Source organism: Mesocricetus auratus, unplaced genomic scaffold (genome assembly GCF_017639785.1).
Source record: "Mesocricetus auratus isolate SY011 unplaced genomic scaffold, BCM_Maur_2.0 Super-Scaffold_100024, whole genome shotgun sequence".
Taxonomy (NCBI): Eukaryota; Metazoa; Chordata; class Mammalia; order Rodentia; family Cricetidae; genus Mesocricetus; species Mesocricetus auratus.
The window spans coordinates 9,149,202-9,170,032 of NW_024429205.1; positions in this window are offsets into that span (position 1 = coordinate 9,149,202).

The following is a 20,831-nucleotide window of genomic DNA, read 5'->3' on the forward strand; positions in this document are numbered from 1 at the left end:
AATGGACTCCCAAAGATCATTCAAACACCATGGTAAACACTGACCTACTATTACCCAAGGCCCCAGTGATTTCTGTGGCCTCCTCACTGACACTACATTCATGGTGTCTGGATCAGTCCCCTGTTGGCCACTCAGGAATCAGTCTGGGATTCAAGAGGTCCCCCTTATCCAGTCAGCTGTCATTGTGGGTTTCACCATCATGGTCTTGACCCCTTTGCTCATTACTCCTCCATCTCTGTAGTAACTAGTTTCCAGAAGTTCAGTTCAGTGTTTAGCTGTGGGTATCTGCCTCTGCTTCTATTAGTCACTGTATGAAGGTTCTATGATGGCATATAAGGTAGTAATCAACCTTATCATCACTTTTTACAACTGAATTTACTGCTTGCTCCATGGGATAGAACAATTCCTGACACTGCTGATATTGTCAAGAACTTGAAGCTAGCTGTCTACCTATTTTAAATATCTTTGTACACAAGATTATTTAAACATTTCTTAGGCAAAATGTGTCTTGAGTACAACAAGTTTAAGCAGACCTTGTCTGGGTTGTAGGAAAATCATAAGACCCAGGCAACTCTAATGACAGTATAAAAAGTGTGGTTGCTATGGCAAAGACTGTTAATTGTTCAAACAACAAAATAAACCCTATGAACCTATCAAACAGTGACTCCATCAAGAGGCATGTCCCCCAAAGCTGAAAACAGGAATTGTAGCAGATATTTGTACAACAATGTTGATCATAACAATATTCATAATTGTAAACTTTTGAAATAACTGAATGTACATCAACAAGAGTATAAAGCATCACAAATAGATTATGGAATACAAGATGGAATAGTATTCAGCTCTAAAATGAATAGTGTTTGAGAGCATACCATGGCATGAAGGGGATTTAAAAATATTACATTGAAACCATAACACCAGTAGCACAGACAGTGAGGCCAACAATTAGTAAATGGGACCTCCTGAAACTGAGAAGATTCTGTAAGGAAAAGGACACAGTCAACAAGACAAAAAGATAGTCCAAAGAATGGAAAAAATATTCACTAACCCCACATCTGACAGAGGGCTGATCTCCAAAATTTACAAAGACTCAAGAAACAAGTCTTCAAAACACCAAAGGCTCCAATCAGGGAAATGCAAGTTAGAAGAACTCTGAGATAACATCATACTCCTGTCAAAATGGCTAAAATAAAAAAACACCAATGACAGTTTATGCTGGAGAGGTTGTGGAGAAAGGGGAATACTCCAACACTGCCAACTCGTACAGTCACTTTAGATATCAGTATGGAGATTCCTCAGAAAAATGGGAATAAACCTTCCACAAGACCCAGTAATTCCACTCTTAGGCATATATACAAAAAATGCACATTCATACAACAAGGACATCTGTTCCACTATGTTAATAGCAGCATTATTTGAAATAGCCAGAACCTGGAAGCAACCTAGATGCCCCTCACCCGAAGAGTGGATAGAGGAAATGTGGTACATTTACACAATGTAGTACTATTCAGTAGAAAAAAAAACAATGGAATCCTGAAATTTGCAGGCAAATGGATGGCACTAGAAGAAACCATCCTGAGTCAGGTAACCCAGTCACAAAAAGAGAAACATGATATGTACTCTCTCATTTATGGATTTTAGACATATATCTGGGGAGTGCCAGCCTGCAATCTTACTGCCAGAGAGTCTGGGAAACAAAACATTCATTCAATGGCTGATGGTAACAGAGACAGACTCCTACAGCTAAACACTGATCTGAACTCAAGGAACCCAGTGACAGAGAGGGAGGACTGATGAGCAAAGGGGTTAAGACTGGGCTGGTTTAACCACCAGAAACAGCTGACCTGACAAGGGTCACCTCTGGAATTCTAGACTGATGGCTTGGAATCCAGCATGGGACTGATCAAGACCCCATGAATGTGGGCATCCGTGAGGAGGCCTAGACAATCTATTGGGCCTTGAGTAGTAGATAAGTATTTATCTCTGGCATACAAATGGACTTTGGGTGCCCATCCTACAAAGAGAGATGCATTCTCATCCAGGACTCTTGGGGTTGGGTCTAGGCTTTGATCTGGATGAGATGACAGACTATGGATAACCCATGGAGGGCCTCACCCTCCCTGGGAAATGAGGTCGTACTGGGGAGGTTGGTGGGAGAACATGGGAGGAGGGGAGGGAAAGGGAAAGGGACCTGGAACTGACATGTGAAGCAATCTTGCTTCTAATTAAATTTTTAAAAAATTTAAAAAAAGAAAGATGTAAAGTCAACAGATTTGGAAACATCTTGTAGTATACCACTTAGATATAATATTTATAATAAGAAATTTATTTAAACAAAGTGTGAAGAGATTGCCAAAGTCTGGGCACATATTGCTAAATAGACCTAGCGTTTCTGTCTAGGTAACACTATTTTCTTTTAGAACAAAAATCATGACACAGTAATAATCATGACACAGCACCGTGGCTGTAACTAATTCTACTGTACCACACACTCCGAAGTGGTTAAAAGTAACAAATCCTATGGTATATATGCTGCAACAGTAAAAGGAATAAATTTTTTGCATGTTTGAATTTTAAAATCCATTCTGAAACACCTGGTGTTATCTATTGAATTTATTGTTCACCATGCCTCATTATCTCTGATTTCACTGAACATTTCCAACAAAGCTAGAAATAGTAGTGATAAACTTTATGTAGCAGACAGAGCACATATAACTATATGAGAAAATACAAGTATGAACATAAGTGTGAATATACTTTGTTAACGTATCATATACATGTGTCTGTGTTGTGAGCCACAGGCAGGAAGAAAGCACACCTTGCCAAGGACAACCCAGGCCAGTTTATGATTCTTGGCGAAGGTTAGTTTCTGTTACAAATCAGTGGCAGGGGTTTCTGTCCTAATGTGTGATAATATGGACTTTTGAACAATATTCTAATATTTTCATATTATATTTGCTTCAACATAAGTATAAATAGAATTAAAGGAATCACAACATACCATAAGCTTTGTAATGAGTAAAATTATCGTTTGGTTCATTTCTATGTCATGCCTAAGAGACAGATGTGGTTATGTCTGCAAAAGCTGTTGCTGGGATTTTAGGGAATGTTAAATTCACTGAACTTTAAATCTGATCCGCAGCACACTTTAAAACATGCTGATGAGAGCAAAATGGAACAACAGCTTGATTACTAAACAGCAGGGGTTAAGGGCACACTGCAGGCATGGGTGGCTTTAGGTCAACAGGGATTCGTAAGTACAGGAGGGGAATCAGGTCACTAACTCCCTAGTTACAAGAAACATTTCTCATCTTTTCCTTTTGAGGTGAACATTAAATTCACAGGTGGGATGCCTTTGTGATTTAATAATCACACAGCTTCTCTCTATAGAAAGATGACAGTTTAAGAACAATGAAATCCTGGAGTGATATGTTTTGAATTTCATACACAAGAGGTAAATTCTACTAGGCTGTCTCAGGCATCATAATTTCTATAAGACAGACAATAAGAACTAGCAGAGTTAATCTCAGATCCAGTAGTAGATCATTGGCACTCACTTCAAGTACACCAACAATCTGCTATAATTGCCTTGCTCTGTGATACACAACAAAATTTCCCCATAACTGTCCCTTTATGCTGTGAACAACACTATAACCCGATATATCCAGAACTGTGTTTTTCTCCATAACAGGTCTTATTGGAAGGAAGGAAAAGGCTGCCTCTCCAAGGAGTTGTCCTTAGAGGTAAGGATAAAGAAACAGATAAATTCAAATTCAGCCCTGTGTACAGCAGAAAACAAATACTCTTTTAAGCAAATAAGCATTTGCTACTCAGTAGTGTTTTGTTGACCTCCAATGACCCACCAAATTAATGATAAATTGATGTATAAATTTCATATATTGGCCTTTAAAGTAATATCCTGGTTGAATTATGAAATGATTAGACTGTTGAAGAGAAATTAGATCCAAGGTCCATACAATTGGTTGCCAAGTAAAATGGACAAGTTCAACTTGCTAGTAATCTTGCCACTAACTGAGAAGATAGTAGTAGAATTGTACTAGGTTGAAAGGTGAAAGGAATTTGAGTATGATGAAGATACCGAACATGGACTGTTTCCTTGGGGTTAACTTCCAAAGGAAATACAAAAGAAGATCATTTCCTAATGAGGCATATCTATAATGACATTCTATACATGTTGTAGAGCAGGAGCAACGGAAAACACCTGTGTTGGCTGGTTTCATGTCAATTTGACACGTGCTAGAGTCACGAGAAAGGATATGTCAATAGTGAAAATGCACACCTGTAGAGCATTTTCCTCATTAATGATTGGTGGGGGAGGCCCAGCCTATTATGAGTGGTGCCCTCCACGCAGTGGTGTTCCTGGGCCCTATAAGAAAGTAGGCAGGCCGGGCGGTGGTGGCGCACGCCTTTAATCCCAGCACTCAGGAGGCAGAGGCAGGCAGATCTCTGTGAGTTCGAGGCCAGGCTGGACCGACAACCTCCAAAACACAACAGAGAAACCCTGTCTCGTAAAAAACAAATAAACAAACAAAAACAAAAAAATAAAGTAGGCAGAATGAACTGTGAGAGAAATTCAGTAAGCAGTAACCTTTTGGCGTCATTGCATCAGCTTCTGTCTCCAGGTTCCTGCCTAGTTTGAGTTCCTGTGCTGACATCCTGTGATGATGAACATTGATATGAAAAGTGTAAGTCAAACACTTTTTATCTCCAAGGAGAATTTTTCATCGCCACAGTAGAATCCCTTACTTGGACAGAAATTGGTTCTGGGATTGTGAGGTATTGTTGGGACAGACCTGATTGTATGTTTGGGGAAGGATTGTGGAAGAGTTTTGAAACTTTGGACTGGAAAAGACATTGAGTGTTAGGAGCTCAGTGGGATGTTCATTAGAAGCTTAGAAGATAAGAATGTTAATGCCAGTGAAGACAATGGAAGCCTGGCTTGGGAAGTTTGAGAGGGAAGCAAAGACTCAATCCAGCCACTTGTGTGAAAAATATGTGTTGTCTGGTCAGTAGGAGCTCAATAATTGTTTGTGATTCACAAGAGAGCAGAACCACTGAAGTAAAGCCTTTGCCTTCCTGGAGCTGAAGAATCAGCTGTGAGTAATGAGAGACCAGCATCTTTGAGGTGAATCTCTGGGAAGTGCATGTTCACACTAAGCACACAGAAGCTGTGTCCTAGAAGCTGCCAAGTTTGTACTGCATGCTGGTGGTTGAATTTGGCAGGGTAAGATTCACCAATGTGATACTGATTTTGAAGGCATGAAGGGGTTATTGGGAGCAGCTGAGGCCCGACAAAGTGCGGGAGGACGGAATTCCTTGAAGAGAACCCAGGAAAGGCTAGTGGCAAATTTCAGCCAGGTTGCAGTAAGAGACGCCAGCCCTGTGGAGATGCAGGTACTATGGGCTGACTACCAATAGCAGTGAGAGTTAGAGTGCAGCCTGCCATGGCCTAGAAAGCAAGATGTGTGTGCTGCAGACAGCAGAGCCAGAGAAGTGACCCCAAACCCATGGAGGAACCCAGAAAATAGTGAGTGAATCCCAAATGTGGGATATTGAGTTATTTACATTGTTCTTTGCTTTGGTTTGATTGTGATTGTTCATTGGTTAGTCTCTCTTGAAGTAAGGAAGTATTTAATTTGTTTTTGTTTTTGATTTTATAGGAGCCCGCAGATTTTGGAATGTTTTTTTCCTTGAAACTTTGTGTTTTAAAAGAGTCTGGATATTTTTAGCATGACAAATTTTAATGTGTTTTAATGAATTTGTTAGGCTGTGGTATTTTGAAATTGGTAAAATGATTATATATCTTGATGTTTTTATCAATCTGTAACCTTGAGGGATAACAAGAAAGAAAGATTGTGGCTTAAGAATGATATGTGGGTGTGTTAAGTTGTACTGGTTAGGTTTATGTCAACTTGACATAAGCTAGACTCATTGGAAAGGAGGGAGCTTTTAGGGCATTTTCTCAATTAGCAATCAAAGAGGTAGGGTCCAGCCCATTGAAGGTGGGGCCATCCCTGGGCTTGTGGTCCTAGGTTCTATAAGAAAGCAGACTGAGCAAACCATGTGTGAACAAGCCAGTAAGCAGCACCCCTCCATGGCCTCTGCACAAGCTGCTGCCTTGTTGGAGGTTCTGGCCTGTCTCCCTTCAGTGATGGACCAAGATGTGTAAGTACATGGTGAATAGCAATATAGATGTGCAAGACAAACCTTTTCCTCCCAAGGTTGCCTTGGTCATCATGTTTCATGACAAAAATAGTAGCCCTAATGAAGACACCATCCTAAGAAGATAAACTAATGGGGCAAACTTAAGTGTTAACAAAGGGATCCAATATTCAAGTCTCCTTTGAAATAGGTCATTCATTGAAACCATGCAAAAGTTTCCATGTAGGACACAAGACTTTAAGGTTATAATATATACATACCCTACTGTTTGCTTATTTTTTTTCAAGACATGCTTTCTTTGTGTTGCTCTGGCTATTCTGAAACTCACTATGCAGACCAGGCTGGCCTCAAACTCCGGGCTTGCCTCTGCATCCTGAGTGTTGGGCTTAAAGGCATGTACCATCCCCAGCAAGTTTTTATTCTTAATATAGACAAATTATGAGTAACTTATTGCAGTAAATTTCAGATACCTCAGGTAGTGACGTACTTTGTGTTACTTTTGGGGTTGATAACAGCATATAGACTAACTTTTCCAGCATTATGAGGCTTTGGCTAATTATAATAAAAAGGATCAGCACACATCCCAAGTGTTGTAAGGATAAAAGTCTAGACATAGATTGGATAGCATTGTATCTTTACCAAATACTAGTTCTAGCTTAACTTGGCATAGCAGCAGTGTTCTCAGTACCTTTTCATGTGTTTCCTTTTCTTGGGAACAAAACAAAATGTACTCTTATCTTCAGAGGTTCCATCAGGGTAGGCAAAGTAGACAACATGTCTAGACATCACAGAGAGTGCATAAAAATTGGAAAGAGTAGAATAAAACTACCGTTCTGGAAAATGGGATGCATGTGAATGTGTGTTCTGTTTGAGCTCCCACAGAGTAATCAGAGAGTCTGTGACTAACAGCAGAAGATCTACTAAATTCTCCAATGATATAATTTGGCAGAAAATTTCAAGAAGCACCCTGATCTGATAGCACTGATAAAGGAATTTAACTAGCTTGTAAGATGCATGATTAATCAATTTTGTTTCTATGTTCAAACAAGTACGGTGAATATCACTTCATTGTACTGTCAATGAGATGATGGCCGCAAGATATGGGGCAATCTGCTTTTTAAATATGTGCCCAAATATTTAGGTGCACACCTTTACATGTATTTGAAACCAAAAAGAAAATTCTAGTTTTATTAACTGTTATTTGTCCAAATTACATAGGAACTCTACTCATTATGATTCATGTTAGCAGTAGATTTAATATTACCCAAAATTCCAGCTAATTCTTTGTATTGACATATGGTAATCTATGTTTGGGTATCCTCACATAAATTGCAAACCTGTGTATTAACCAATCCTGATAAAAGGAAAATAGTTGAGCTGGAGAAATGGCTCAGAGGTTAAGAGCACTGACTGCTCTTCCAGAGGTCCTGAGTTCTATTCCCAACAACCACATGGTGGTTCACAACCATCCATAATGAGATCTGGTGCCCTCTTCTTGTGTGCAGATATACATGGACATAGCAGGATGTTGTATTCATAATAATAAATAAATCTAAAAAAGTGACTTCTTTAAAAAAATAATAAAAGTCAAATTTGATACGAAGCAAAAAAAAAAAAAGAAAATAGTTTCCAAAAATGGGGGCAGGGGTATCTGTGTTTCCTGTGTTTTGGGCAAGAAGTCTCAAACTGACAAGTACAAATAAATGACTGTATAAAAGATGCTTAGAAGCTGCTGCATGCTATCAAAAATGCCTCCTTACTTCTGCTCTCTCTGGCAAGCTGGGATGAAAATCTCCTCAAGCTGGCCATCATCTGTCACTGTATGACAAATACAATCCTCTGTTCTGGTTTTCCAATCCAGAAATGGCTCCCACAGATGGTGGTAGTAATTGGCATTATCTCATAATTCATGCTTCTATGGTGCTTCCCTACATGTTATTAGTAATGAAATAGCAAACATATGCAGGGATACATTGCCCTGGTAAGATACAATAGATTCTGGAAGAAAGTTTTATGTAATGTTTAAGACAAAAGCTTATACCCAAACTTTTTAGACTTCAAGGTCATTTTGAATAACTGATTTGAGAAATAATATTACATCTTACATTATTTGGAAGTTACACAAAATTAGTCTAGCTATAACAGTGTGTAGACTCTGTAGGTAAGACAGAATTTAAATCCGTGCCTACTTCTTGTATACTTATTTTCCTGTATTTGGATTTTTTATTATCTTACAGGTTCATATATTTATACAATGTTTATTGACGTTATTCAATTTCCACTATCTCCTTTCAACTTTCTTTAGTGCCCTGTAACTCATCTCCTTTCCTATTCCATGTTATTTATTTTGTTAATAATCAAATTAGTACTCCCCATATGTACAGGATTATGTACCTTGGTATATTTCTGGTTTTCAAATTTTTATCTAAAATATTTAATATAATTTGATCATTCTGTAAATCCTCCCAGAATACCTTCCATTTCCCTATCCATCAACTTCAAGTTCTCTTTCTCTCCCCTGTCATACACACACACACACACACACACACACACACACAGGAACATGATGCCTGTCTGGTTTATTCCTCCGGTAGAAAACTGGTTTTTCCTTTCCCAGTAGGTATCGATTTGAAACAGATTCTTGGTTAGGGGTAGTAGAATCTGTTTCAACTTAACATTGCTAGTACTGGAATTTGCTCTGGTTTGAACCTCTGCAGGTCTTGCATGTGGTATCACAGTTTCAATGAGTTCACATGTGGTCAGCCTTGTGTCTGATGCTATTTCCTTTGAGTTGTCCACTACCTCTGTCTCGAACAGTCTTTCAACCTCTATTCCCAGTAGATCTCCAAGCCTTGAGTGGGCAGGTTTCACAAAGGCATTGACTTTAGGGCTGAGTACTTCAAACTCTCACTCTCTGCACATTGTCCAGTTGTAGATATCTTTATTGATTACCATATAATGCAAGAAGAATCTTCTCTGATAAGAATTGATCAAGGCTCTTCTATGTGGGTACAGAGATACATTATTAGAAGCCATTATATTGCTATGTTCCTTTAGCAGGATAATGTTTTCACCAGGCCCATTATCTATCTAGCCTCAATTTCTTGGAAAATAACAGTAGGTGGTATCATTTATGAGTGTGGACCTTAAATCCTATCATAAAGTGTTTGGTTATTCCTATAGTATTTTTGTCACCATTATGCCAGTTTATCTTACAGGCAGGTCTCAGTTATAGGTCACAGGATTTGTAGCTGATTGAAATTATTAATTACTTTTCACATCCAGTATCTTAGAAAGTATCTTCTTGAACCTTGGATGCTAGTCATTAAGTGAGGAACTTCTAGTTGGGCATCAGCTCAATTTCTTCATGTCCTATGACATAAATAATCTGTGTCTTCAGCAAGAGAACCTTACCAAAAAGACAAAGCCCACACGATCAATTGATCAGATACATAAAAGGACCTCCACAGTATCCATAAATCTATTCTTGATACATCATGGAAAAATTGGTGATAAATAGGACATGCCTCAGCACAATATAAGTAATTGACAGCAAACCCACAACCAACATTATTCTAAACAGAGAGAAGTTAAAAACATTTCCATTAAAATCAGGAGCAAGAAAAGGATGTCCATTCTCTCCATACCTATTCACTATAGGACTTGAATTCATAGGTAGAGCAGTTAAACAATTGAAAGAAATATCAAATAAAAAAGGAAGAGGTAAAGGTTTCCTTGTTTGCAGATGATATAATTTTATATACAAAAGACCCAAAAAAGATCTTCTACCAAGAAATTTCCACAGCTCATAAACACCCTGAGCATGTATGAAACTCAGTCGCCTTCAAACATAATTTTCTTGAGTTCTTTTCAATAGCCTAGTTTATAAATAGTTGAATGAGACACATAAGAGGTCAAATATTGACCAGCTGTTCTGGCGGGACCAGGTAAAACAGGACCTACATCCAGGCCTGCGTTCCAGTGCCTGGGGATTGCTTGGGAACTGCACAGAGCTTCCAATCCCGGTGGGAGCCAAGCACCCTAGATTCCAGGTCTTCTCTCCCACCAAGGAGACCAGGAAACCAAAATATCCAGGGAGACCAGGGGACCAGCTATTCTGGTGGGACCAGGTAAAACAGGCCCTGCATCCAGGCCGGCATTACAGTGCCTGGGGATTGCCTGGGAACTGCACAGAGCTTCCAATCCAGGCGGGAGACAAGCACCCCAAGTTCCAGGTCTTCTCTCCCACCAACGAGACTAGGAAACCAGAAGATCCAGCAAAGGGACTAGGGGACCAGAGGGGAGGCTAAGCATCCTAGATTCCCGGTCTTCTCCACAAATAGGACCAGAACGAGGAAGAGGAATAGAAGAACTACCAGATTATTAGACTTAGCTAGCACCCACCAAAAGGGAACTCTGGTCCCCTAACCACCAGACCAGTAAGGGGCTCTTTCTGTACTCACTAGAAGAAGAGATGGGAAAGACACAATACAAAAACACACTCAACAACAGAAAAACAAATATGACACCACCAGATTCTAGAGACTCCACACCAGCAAGACTCCAACAGAAGAGAATGACCTTAAAACCACCTTCATGAAAATGATAGAGGCCCTAAAAGAGGATATAGAAAAATCCCTCAAAGAAATGAATGAAAAAACAATCCAAAATGCAAGAAATGGTAGAAAAAACAAACCAAAAAAAGGCAGGAAATGGAAGAAAAAACAAACCAAAAAAAATACAAGAACTGGGAAAAAACAACCCAAAAAATGCAAGAAATGGAAGAAAAAGCAGACCAAGAAATGCAAGAAAGAATAAACCAAAAACTTCATAAAATGCAACAAATAGATGAAAAGATAAACCAAAAATTGCAACAAACAGTGCAAACAGTGCAAGGACTGAAAACTGAAATAGATACAATAAAATACACAATCTGAAGAAAGGCTGGAAATAGAAAAGCTGGGCAAACTGTCAGGCACTACCGATACAATCAGAATACCAAAAGAATAAAAGAGATGGAAGACAGAATCTCAGGTGTTGAAGATACACTAGGAGAAATGGACTAATCAACCAAAGAAAATCTTAAGTCCAACAAATCCTTAACACAAAACATCCATGAAATATTGGACACCATGAAAAGACCAAACCTAAGAAGTAGGTATAGAAGAAGGTGAAGAAAGCCACCTCAAAGGAGCAGAAAACATATTCAACAAAATCATAGAAAAAAACTTTCCCAACCTTAAGAAAGACATGCCAATGAAGGTACAGGAAGCTTACAGAACACCAAATAGAGTGAATCACAAAAAATGTCCCCTTCACCTTCAGCAAAGTGGCAGGCTACAAGATCAACTCGAGAAAATCAGTAGTCCTACTATATACAGATGATAAAAGGGCTGAGAAAGAAATCAGAGAAACATCACCCTTTATGATTGCCACAAACAACATAAAATACCTTGGGGTAACGTTAACCAAACAAGTGAAAGACATGTATCACAAGAACTTTGAATATTTAAAGAATGAAATTAAAGAAGCCCTCAGAAAATGGAAAGATCTCCCATGCCCTTGGATAGGTAGGATCAATGTAGTAAATAGGCAATCCTGCCAAAAGCAATCTACAGATTCAATGCAATCCCCATTAAAATCCCAGCACAATGCTTCACAGACCTTGAAAGAACAATAATCAATTTTGTATGGAAAAACAAAAGACCCAGGATAGCCAAAACAACCCTGTTCAAAAAGGCAACGTCCAGAGGTATCACCATCCCTGACTTCACGCCCTACTATAGAGCTATATTCCTGAAAACAGCTTGGTATTGGCAAAAAATAGGTAGACCAATGGAATCAAATTGAAAACCCTGATATAAACGCACACATGTATGAACATCTGATCTTTGACAAAGAAGCTAAAAATATAAAATGGAAAAAAGAAAGCATCTTCAACAAATGGTGCTGGCATAATTGGAGGCTGGCATGTAGAAGAATGCGGATTGATCCATGTTTATCGCCATGCACAAAATTTAAGTCCAAATGGATCAAAGACCTCAACATAAATCCAGTCACATTTAACCTCTTAGAAGAGAAAGTTGGTGGTACCCTTGAACTAATTGGTAGAGGAGACAGCTTCCTGAATATAACACCAGTAGCATAGACAGTGAGATCAACAATTAATAAATGGGACCTCCTGAAACTGAGAAGCTTCTGTAAGGCAAAGGACACAGTCAGCAAGACAAAAAGGCAGCCCACATAATGGGAAAAATATTCACTAACCCACATCTGACAGAGGGTTGATCTCCAAAATTTACAAAGAACTCAAGAAGGAAGTCTCCAAATCACCAAAGGATCCAATTAAAAAGTGGGCTGCAGAACTAAATAGAGAATTTTCAATAGAGGAGTCTAAAATTGTGAGAGGCACTTGAGAAAGTGCTCAACATCCTTACCAATCCAGGAAATGCAAATCAAAACAACTCTGAGATACCATCTCACTCCTGTCAGAATGGCTAAAATCAAAAACACCAATGACAATTTATGCTGGAGAGGATGTGGTAAAAGGGGAGCACTCCTCTATTGCTGGTGGGAGTGCCAATTTGTTCAGCCACTTTGGAAATCAGTATGGAGATTCCTTAGAAAAGTTGGAATAAACCTATCACAAGACACAGCAACTCCACTCTTAGGCATATATCCAAAAGCTGGCATTCATACAAGTATGTCTGTTCCACTATGTTCATAGCAGCATTATTTGTAATAGCCAGAACTTAGAAGCAACCTAGATGCCCCTCAACCGAAGAGTGGATAGAGAAAATTTGGTACATTTATACAATGGAGTACTATTCAGCAGAAAAAAACAATGGAATCCTGAGATTTGCAGGCAATTGGATGGCACTAGAACAAACCATCCTGAGTGAGATAACCCAGTCACAAAAAGAGAAACATGGTATGTATTCTCTCATATATGGATTTTAGACATAGATCTGGGGAGTGCCAGCCTACAACCCCATGGCCAGAGAGTCTGGGAAACAGAACCTTCATTCAGTGGCTGATGGACGAAGAGGCAGACTCCCATGGCTAAGCACTGAGCTGAACTCAAGAAAGCCAGTAACAGAGAGTGAGGACTGATGACCAAAGGGATTAAGACTGGGCTGGTTTAACCCCCAGATACAGCTGACTTGACAAGGGTTAGCTCTTGAATCCCAGGCTGATGCCTGGGAATCCAGCATGGGACTGATCAAGACCCCCTGAATGTCGGTGTCAGTGAGGAAGCATAGGTAATCTATTTAGCCTTGGGCAGTAGATCAGTATTTTCCCGGGTATACAAATGGATTTTGGACTCCCATCCAACAATGTGAGATGCACTCTCACCCTGAAATTTTGGGGGAGGGTCTAGGCCCTGACCTGAATGAAATGACAGACTATGACACCCCCATGGAGGGCCTCACCCTCCCTGGGGAAATGAGGGGATATTGGGGGCTTTTGGGGGAGGGCACGGGAGTAGGGGAGGGAAATGGAGAGGGACCTGGAACTGACTTGTGAAGCAACCTTGTTTCTAATTTAAATTTAAATTTTAAAATAAATAATAAAAATAAAAAGAGGTCAAATATTGTATTAAATCAAATGGAATAGTGGAAAGTGGTCATATGTCTATCAATATAAAGGACAAATGTAGTTTCATTGAAGCCTATTAAACTAACTCATAAATCACATATCTGCGGCATATCTGTGATTAATGACTGAAAACTTCTCTACTTATGTGAATCACAATCTGATTGTATATACATGTACTATACATGTAATATATGTATATAGTCTGATTATAACATATATAACAAGCCGGGCGTTGGTGGCACACGCCTTTAATCCCAGCACTCAGGAGGCAGAGGCAGGCAGATCTCTGTAAGTTCGAGACCAGCCTGGACTACCAAGCAAGTTCCAGGACAGCCTCCAAAGCCAAAGAGAAACCCTGTCTCGAAAAACCAAAACAAAAACATATATAACATATATACATACATATATACATATACACTTTTATATAACTATGTTAAACACCTAATATTATTATAAAAATGAACTTCATGGAATTAGAGTTAGGAATTCCATTGCCAGAGAGTCAATGATCTAGTCCTACATTTACTTTTGCTAATTCTGTTTGTTGTGTCTAGGGTGTCTCATGCCTCTTTGGTTGTGAAAGTAGTTTGTTGAGAAGCAGTTGCATTACCAAAGCAAACAAAAGATACTACTCTAAGCATCCTGAAAGTAGTAGCACCAGAGAATATCTGCTCTGCTAGCTTGTTAGCATTAGCTGCTTCATCATAACAGTTTTGCTAAATATTATGAATTATGAATTTGTCTAAAGTTTCTTTCTGGAGCAAATAACCTCAATGTATGCACAAAGAGAGTATCGTAAATCACTAACTGTAGCAACTGACTGTTTTCTACTTTATCTAATCAACAATACCTAACTACCCAACCTCATTTTTCTTATGCTATGATCTTAAGGAACCATTACTTCTTTTAATTCTTTGCCCATTGCAGGAAAAATTTGTTTTCTTACCACTCACCTTGATAACAACAATTCTTCCCCAAGAAAAATATGTTTTAGTGTTGATGCCATGCTTTCTATACCATTATAATGACAGAGTATCTATCTTGAAAATGCAAGAGTGAGGCACGGTGCAATTTCATTTAAATAAGAGCTTGGTCATGGGGAAGATCAGTGTTCTTCCACTGGTTTCTACTTCAAGCTCCTGCCTTGAGTTCTTACATTGGGTTATTTTGATGATTGACTATAACCTGTAAGGTGAAATGCAACTTTTCCCCTGGAAGTTGCTTTTGGTGAATATTTTATCATAGTAACACAAGGAAAGTTAGATCAAATTTCCTGAACTGCCAAAATCTTGATGTTATTCAAACATAGCGTACAGTCCTCCAAAGCCTAGTGTCAACCAAAGAAACCGGAAGTTAATGCTATCTTGAGTCCTGCAAGGCTTCCTTTTATTAGTTGCATTTCTTCTTATGGTGACAAAATACTTGACAGAGAAACCAAAGGAACAGACATTAGAAAGTAGACTCCACCCTAGACAGAAGTTGTCACAACAAGAGTGTGAGACCATTGTTCACTCTGTAGCCACAGACAGGAAACAGATACCGAGATGAATACTGGTACTTGGCCCACTTCTTTCTTCATAATAAGTCTCATACTCTACCCCATTGATGCTGTTCATATTCAGCATAGTGTTCCCTCTTCAGAGAACCCCCACACGTTTCTCTCACACACACACAAATGCACAGATGCACATAAATTTTCGTGGTGACTAAAATGTCAAGCTGACAGTGAAGACTAACTTTCACCATTTATTTTTACCTAGACTCTTGTGTCCTTCCCCTGAGGTCTTGTGTGCACGCGTTTATAAAAGGCCAATACCAGGTCATTGCTCCAGGCCCTGTGCTGAGACTCCTATTTCTCATTCTCATATAATAATATTTTTAGGATATTTTACTATGCAAATAGTGACTTGTATTTATTTTACTATGTGAACTGATTCTTAGAAGCTTTGCATATATTATCAATACTCTTAACATATTGGCTATAAAGTCTCTCTCTGTGTGTATATGTGTGTGTGTGTGTGTGTGTTTATAATAATTACCTTCTGTTGTCATCTTGACACAAACCTAGACATACCTGGGAAGAGAGATTCTCACATGAATAAGTGCTTCAATCCTATTAGCTTATGAGTATGTTTGTAGGACATTCTCTTGATTTTCCAACGATATCAGGGGCCTCAGCCCACTGTGGTTTGTGCCATCCCTAGGCTACAGTGCTGCATATAAAAGGTGGCTGGGAAAACCAGTAGGTAGATAAGTAGTATTCCTCCACAGTTTCTCCTTCAAGCTCCTGCTTTGAGTTCCTGCCTTGGCTTTCCTAGGTGGTGGACAATAACCTGTAACCCACACAAACTCTTTCCTCCATGAGTTGCATTTTTCAACATTTCATCACAGCAACAGAAGTTAGCTAGAAATAGACAGGTAGATATATAGACAGATAGGTTGATAAATATAATTTACCATTAAGCAAACAAAGTATTCAGCAGATCTTACCAGTTTGTTCTCGAAGTGCTGTGGTGGGGGAGGAATTTGATCATCTGGTAAATACACTCAATGATTTTGCTACTTTATCTTTCCTCTGATAATGAAAGGTGGTACCCATGAGTCTACCATTGAGAGAGTTAGGAAGACTAGTCATTCTTAGGTGAGGCAGTAATGCTTCCAAGCATGCACACAATACCTAACCAATAGTATATGCTTTAACTTATTGCTGTATAGCAAATCACCACCAACATGGACCTTAAGCTTACTTAGCTATATCATCATAAGAATGCAAATGAGCTTGTCTGAACATTCAGTGAAGATGGCATTCCCTGCGTGGACTTGGCACCCAATCTCATTCCTGCTTTTCCAGGTTCCAGAAGTCTCCTCTTTCCTTGCAGCTCTCAAGAGAGTAACATTTAATTAAGTGTTACTCTGGGTTGCTTGATTTTGATGCCAATTCTCCCATATAAGATCTCTTCCTGCTACTGGGTTCATGTATCATCAATGGTGATGCCTCCATCTCAGGGTCATGAGATAAGAGACCTCAATTACATGTATAATGGTCTTTCTTTGCTGTGCAAACACACTTGGTGTCCCAGGTCTGGGAGATGTGGCAATACATATCAGGAAGGAGCATTATTCTGGGAGAGGCAGGAATACATGTCAAGGAGGAACATTTTTCTACCTGCTACAGCATTACTAGGCCAGATTCTTCCTGCAACTCATATTTATAAATTGCCACCATATGCCAAGGACTGTTCTCTGTGCACAGGGATCTGAGATGAAGAATGGAGACACAGAGTGGGGGAGACATGGATTCCAATGGGGAAGACGTTAAGTCTGAAACAAAAGCAGTCAGTCTGCAATACACTGACCGTGGTGTTGTTAGATAAAAATAGAGAAAGGATTAGCTGAAGAGAATATTTCCACCTGGTTTGTGTTATTGTGTGGTTTACATAACAACCATTCACATTATGTTGCTAAAAGTTAGTTGTCATCCATGTGTAAAACAATTCCAGGAGCCTCCCGGCCAGCGTCACATACTGGGCTGCAATGTACACTATTAGACCAGAATATCCTCAGAAGAGGCACATAGTCTACATTGCTGTAGCTAGGAGCTAAAGATACATGCCTGTGTGAGAATGGGAACTACAAATGGGAGTACCCAGAAAGTTCAAAGGAACACTCTGTGGGTGAGAAGGCAAATATAGTTACAGTAGCATCAATATGGCCACAGGCTTAGTGGGTTCCAGCTTCCTGCGGCTGCAGGTGGACAAACTTACAAAGCCACAGCTGCTGTTCAGGTTTTATCTGACTGCTGGACACTGATGACCAAGTCTTGTGAATATGAAGAATTTATGTAACATAATTATTGAGCAGTAGGCCAATGAAACAGAAAACAAGATGGCTGATACAGCCTGATACGCTTCTGAATTATTCAATGAAGATACTGAAAACATAGCCGTGGTTTAGAATTTAGAATATACATTCTTCATAGGTTTCTGTTATCATTTTATGTCCTTTCATTTTTCATTGAATCTCATACACATAGTGTCAAAGAATTAAGAAGTTTTTTTCTTAGAACTTAGGCAATTTTATGTAAGAAAGGTCAAATAAATATGTACTACCTAATGATCATCTTAACAATTAGAATTACATGCCCAAAATACTTGCAGGCTTTTCTCCATGTAATAGAGACTCTGGCAATGCTTTTGCCCTTATGTTTTGTATAAAGAAATATTTCTTTAGACTGTATATAGCACAGACACAACATCAACATTTCATTCTTGAATCTTTTTGCTTGAAAATGAGAAAAATAGGTGAGTAGAATTGCTCATGAGGTAAAGGCGTTTGCTGGGCATGTGTGGTGACCAAATTTCAACATGGGTTCCATGTGCTGGATGTGCTAGGAAACTGTACAGAGATGCTCTCTGAGCTTCACATATGTGTCATGTCCTGTACACACACACACACACACACACACACACACACACACACACACACACGCACAGGCACACACATGCACACACACATACACACCTAATAAATAATGAAAGAAATATTAAAACTAATTTCCCAACTTGAGAAAATAAGTAACAGATATTTCCTTTAATTTAAAATATTTAAGGTCAAGTGTGTGATAAATATACAACAGAGTTCACCCCCTGTGACATACTTCCTCCAGCAAGGCTCTGCCTCCTAAAGGTGTCGTAACTTCCACAAGTAGTACCACCAATTGGGGACCTAGTGTTCAAACACACAAACCAATGGGGTGGGGGCCGTTCTTATTCAACCCATGATAGTAACACAACACGGTTTAACAATAATCAAAATGCTTAATAAAATAATGCAACTCATTTCTTATCTCTAGATTAATTTTATATCAGCAAAACTGACTAGTTTCCTTTTTAGGTAGTGTCACCTGCTTCATCTGTGTTCTTGAGAGTTCTACAAGCGCCATGAAAACAAATAGCCATCATAGGATTTTTGTTTTCAAACAATCTATAGTATTTTCACCATTTTCTTTTAGGAGTCTCATAAGCATGACCATGGTTCAGGGTTCACAATATTCAAAACTAGCAAATAGTATTTTACATGCCTGTTTTCTCTTTTCATGTGATTTTGCTGTATATCTTTCTTCTGCTAATTCTTAAGAAAAATGCATTTCCCTTGCCAACCTTCACGAGAGAGACAGTTGTACTGAGACAGGGAGTCACTGCTATAAGTTTTGTAGTGATTGGCGACTCCACCAGTTTCCACTGATACTCAAAACTTCAGGAATCATTGACATGACTTGGATTAAACTAAATAGGTCAATAGGGCCAAGCCACAAGTCATGATTCTGGTGAAGGAACTGGTTGATGTAGGGGCCTTTTAGGTATGGGAGGGGGACAAAAGAGAGTGGGGGAGAATTCGTTTGATATATTAATGAAAAAAGGAACAAATTTAACTGAAAATACTTTTCTCTGTAATTTTCTGAACATTTTCGGTCGCATTAAGATATTTACTAGCCGTTCCTCCCTCTGGATATATACATACACCCTATAGAAAGAATATGCACACACACCGCAGTTACCACATCATGCTGAAGACACATACACACAAGACACAGTTATTACAACTATGCACACATTATACATCATACCCTGCGTATACACCCCATATGTGCCACACTACACACATGCAGATACTTGCACATAATTGTCCCATGCCCATTCAGCTAATGCAGGCATTGCTTTTGTCCCTGTGTCTGGGTACCTCCCTTCTGCTGCTTCCTGCCAACAAGCCTGGCCATTTTTTTCCCTTGCTTTCTCTTTTCTTGGGCTGTTAAGTTTCTGCTCTCTGTGGCGAACATTTTATAGCTGTCACATATTCTTTAAGATTTTGTCTGTCTCATCTTGCCACTAAATAACAAAATGTTCCACAGACACACACAGAGGCTAGCGGAGAAAAATTATTCTTCATACCCCTTCCAGACAAGGGCCAAAAAGCAAAAAGGGAACAATGGACAGAAATAAACAATGTTCTCTCAGGGGAGCTCTGCAGAGAGTAGGAGGGATAAGAAAGGAAACACACTTGGAACATAAGACATATATATATATATATATATATATATATATATATATATATACACACACAAAAGGGAAGTATAGGATTTTTTAACACTGAGATAAAAAGTAACCCTTTTTAATATCTATCTGAAGCATGGGGAGCCACTCAGAAGGATGTTACACAGAGGCTGAAGGACACTGTAAAAACAAACAGGGTGGAAGTCAACTGCAGACATTCTTAAAGAAAATGAAACAGACCTGAGGGTTCACAAAGTCTGAAGGCTGACGGTGCTTTTAATGATTCCGACAAAATTCAGTACATTTGTCACAAGTTGTGGACCTAATTAGGGTTGAAGTTAGAGTTCCAAGCAGATTATCTATCCCAAAGTGTCTTATGTTTCAGAGCAAAGCCATTCTTAATTTTTATACATAGGTCATTGGGAGTCACATGACATCATATAACTCCTTGCAGAAAGAAAATCTCATATCAATGCATTTTAAATTTATTTTCTTACCACTTGTTTGTCCTCTTTGAAAGATCTTTCCATCTTTACTTTTACCATAATAATACATAGCCTATACTTAGAACCATATCGTCCAGTATATTCTGTGCATTGCTCTGCAAGGATGATGCACATTTTCTCTACATCTTTAGGATGTAAACTTCTTCCTGATGAATGCAAAATGAGCTCCTCTGTAGCATAGACTTAAAGCTAAAATTAAACATATTGTGCTGCTTTAGAAAAATATGAAAAAGAAAAGAACACCTTAGCTGTTAGAGCATCTCGATTTTGCAAGCTAGAGTTACTCAGAGACAGGGGAAAAGGATGGAAGTTATTTAGCTGAAATTGATGTGGCAGTGATTCATCCTATTTGTACTCTCTGCCAAAGATGCAGAAATCACACTAGGTGCATTAAATTAGTAACAAAATGTTTTTTGTAGACTGCTGAATCTATTTCTCATTTCTATAGCTAGACCTACCATTTTGCAAACAAGCTGGGTAAAGGTGGGTGTCC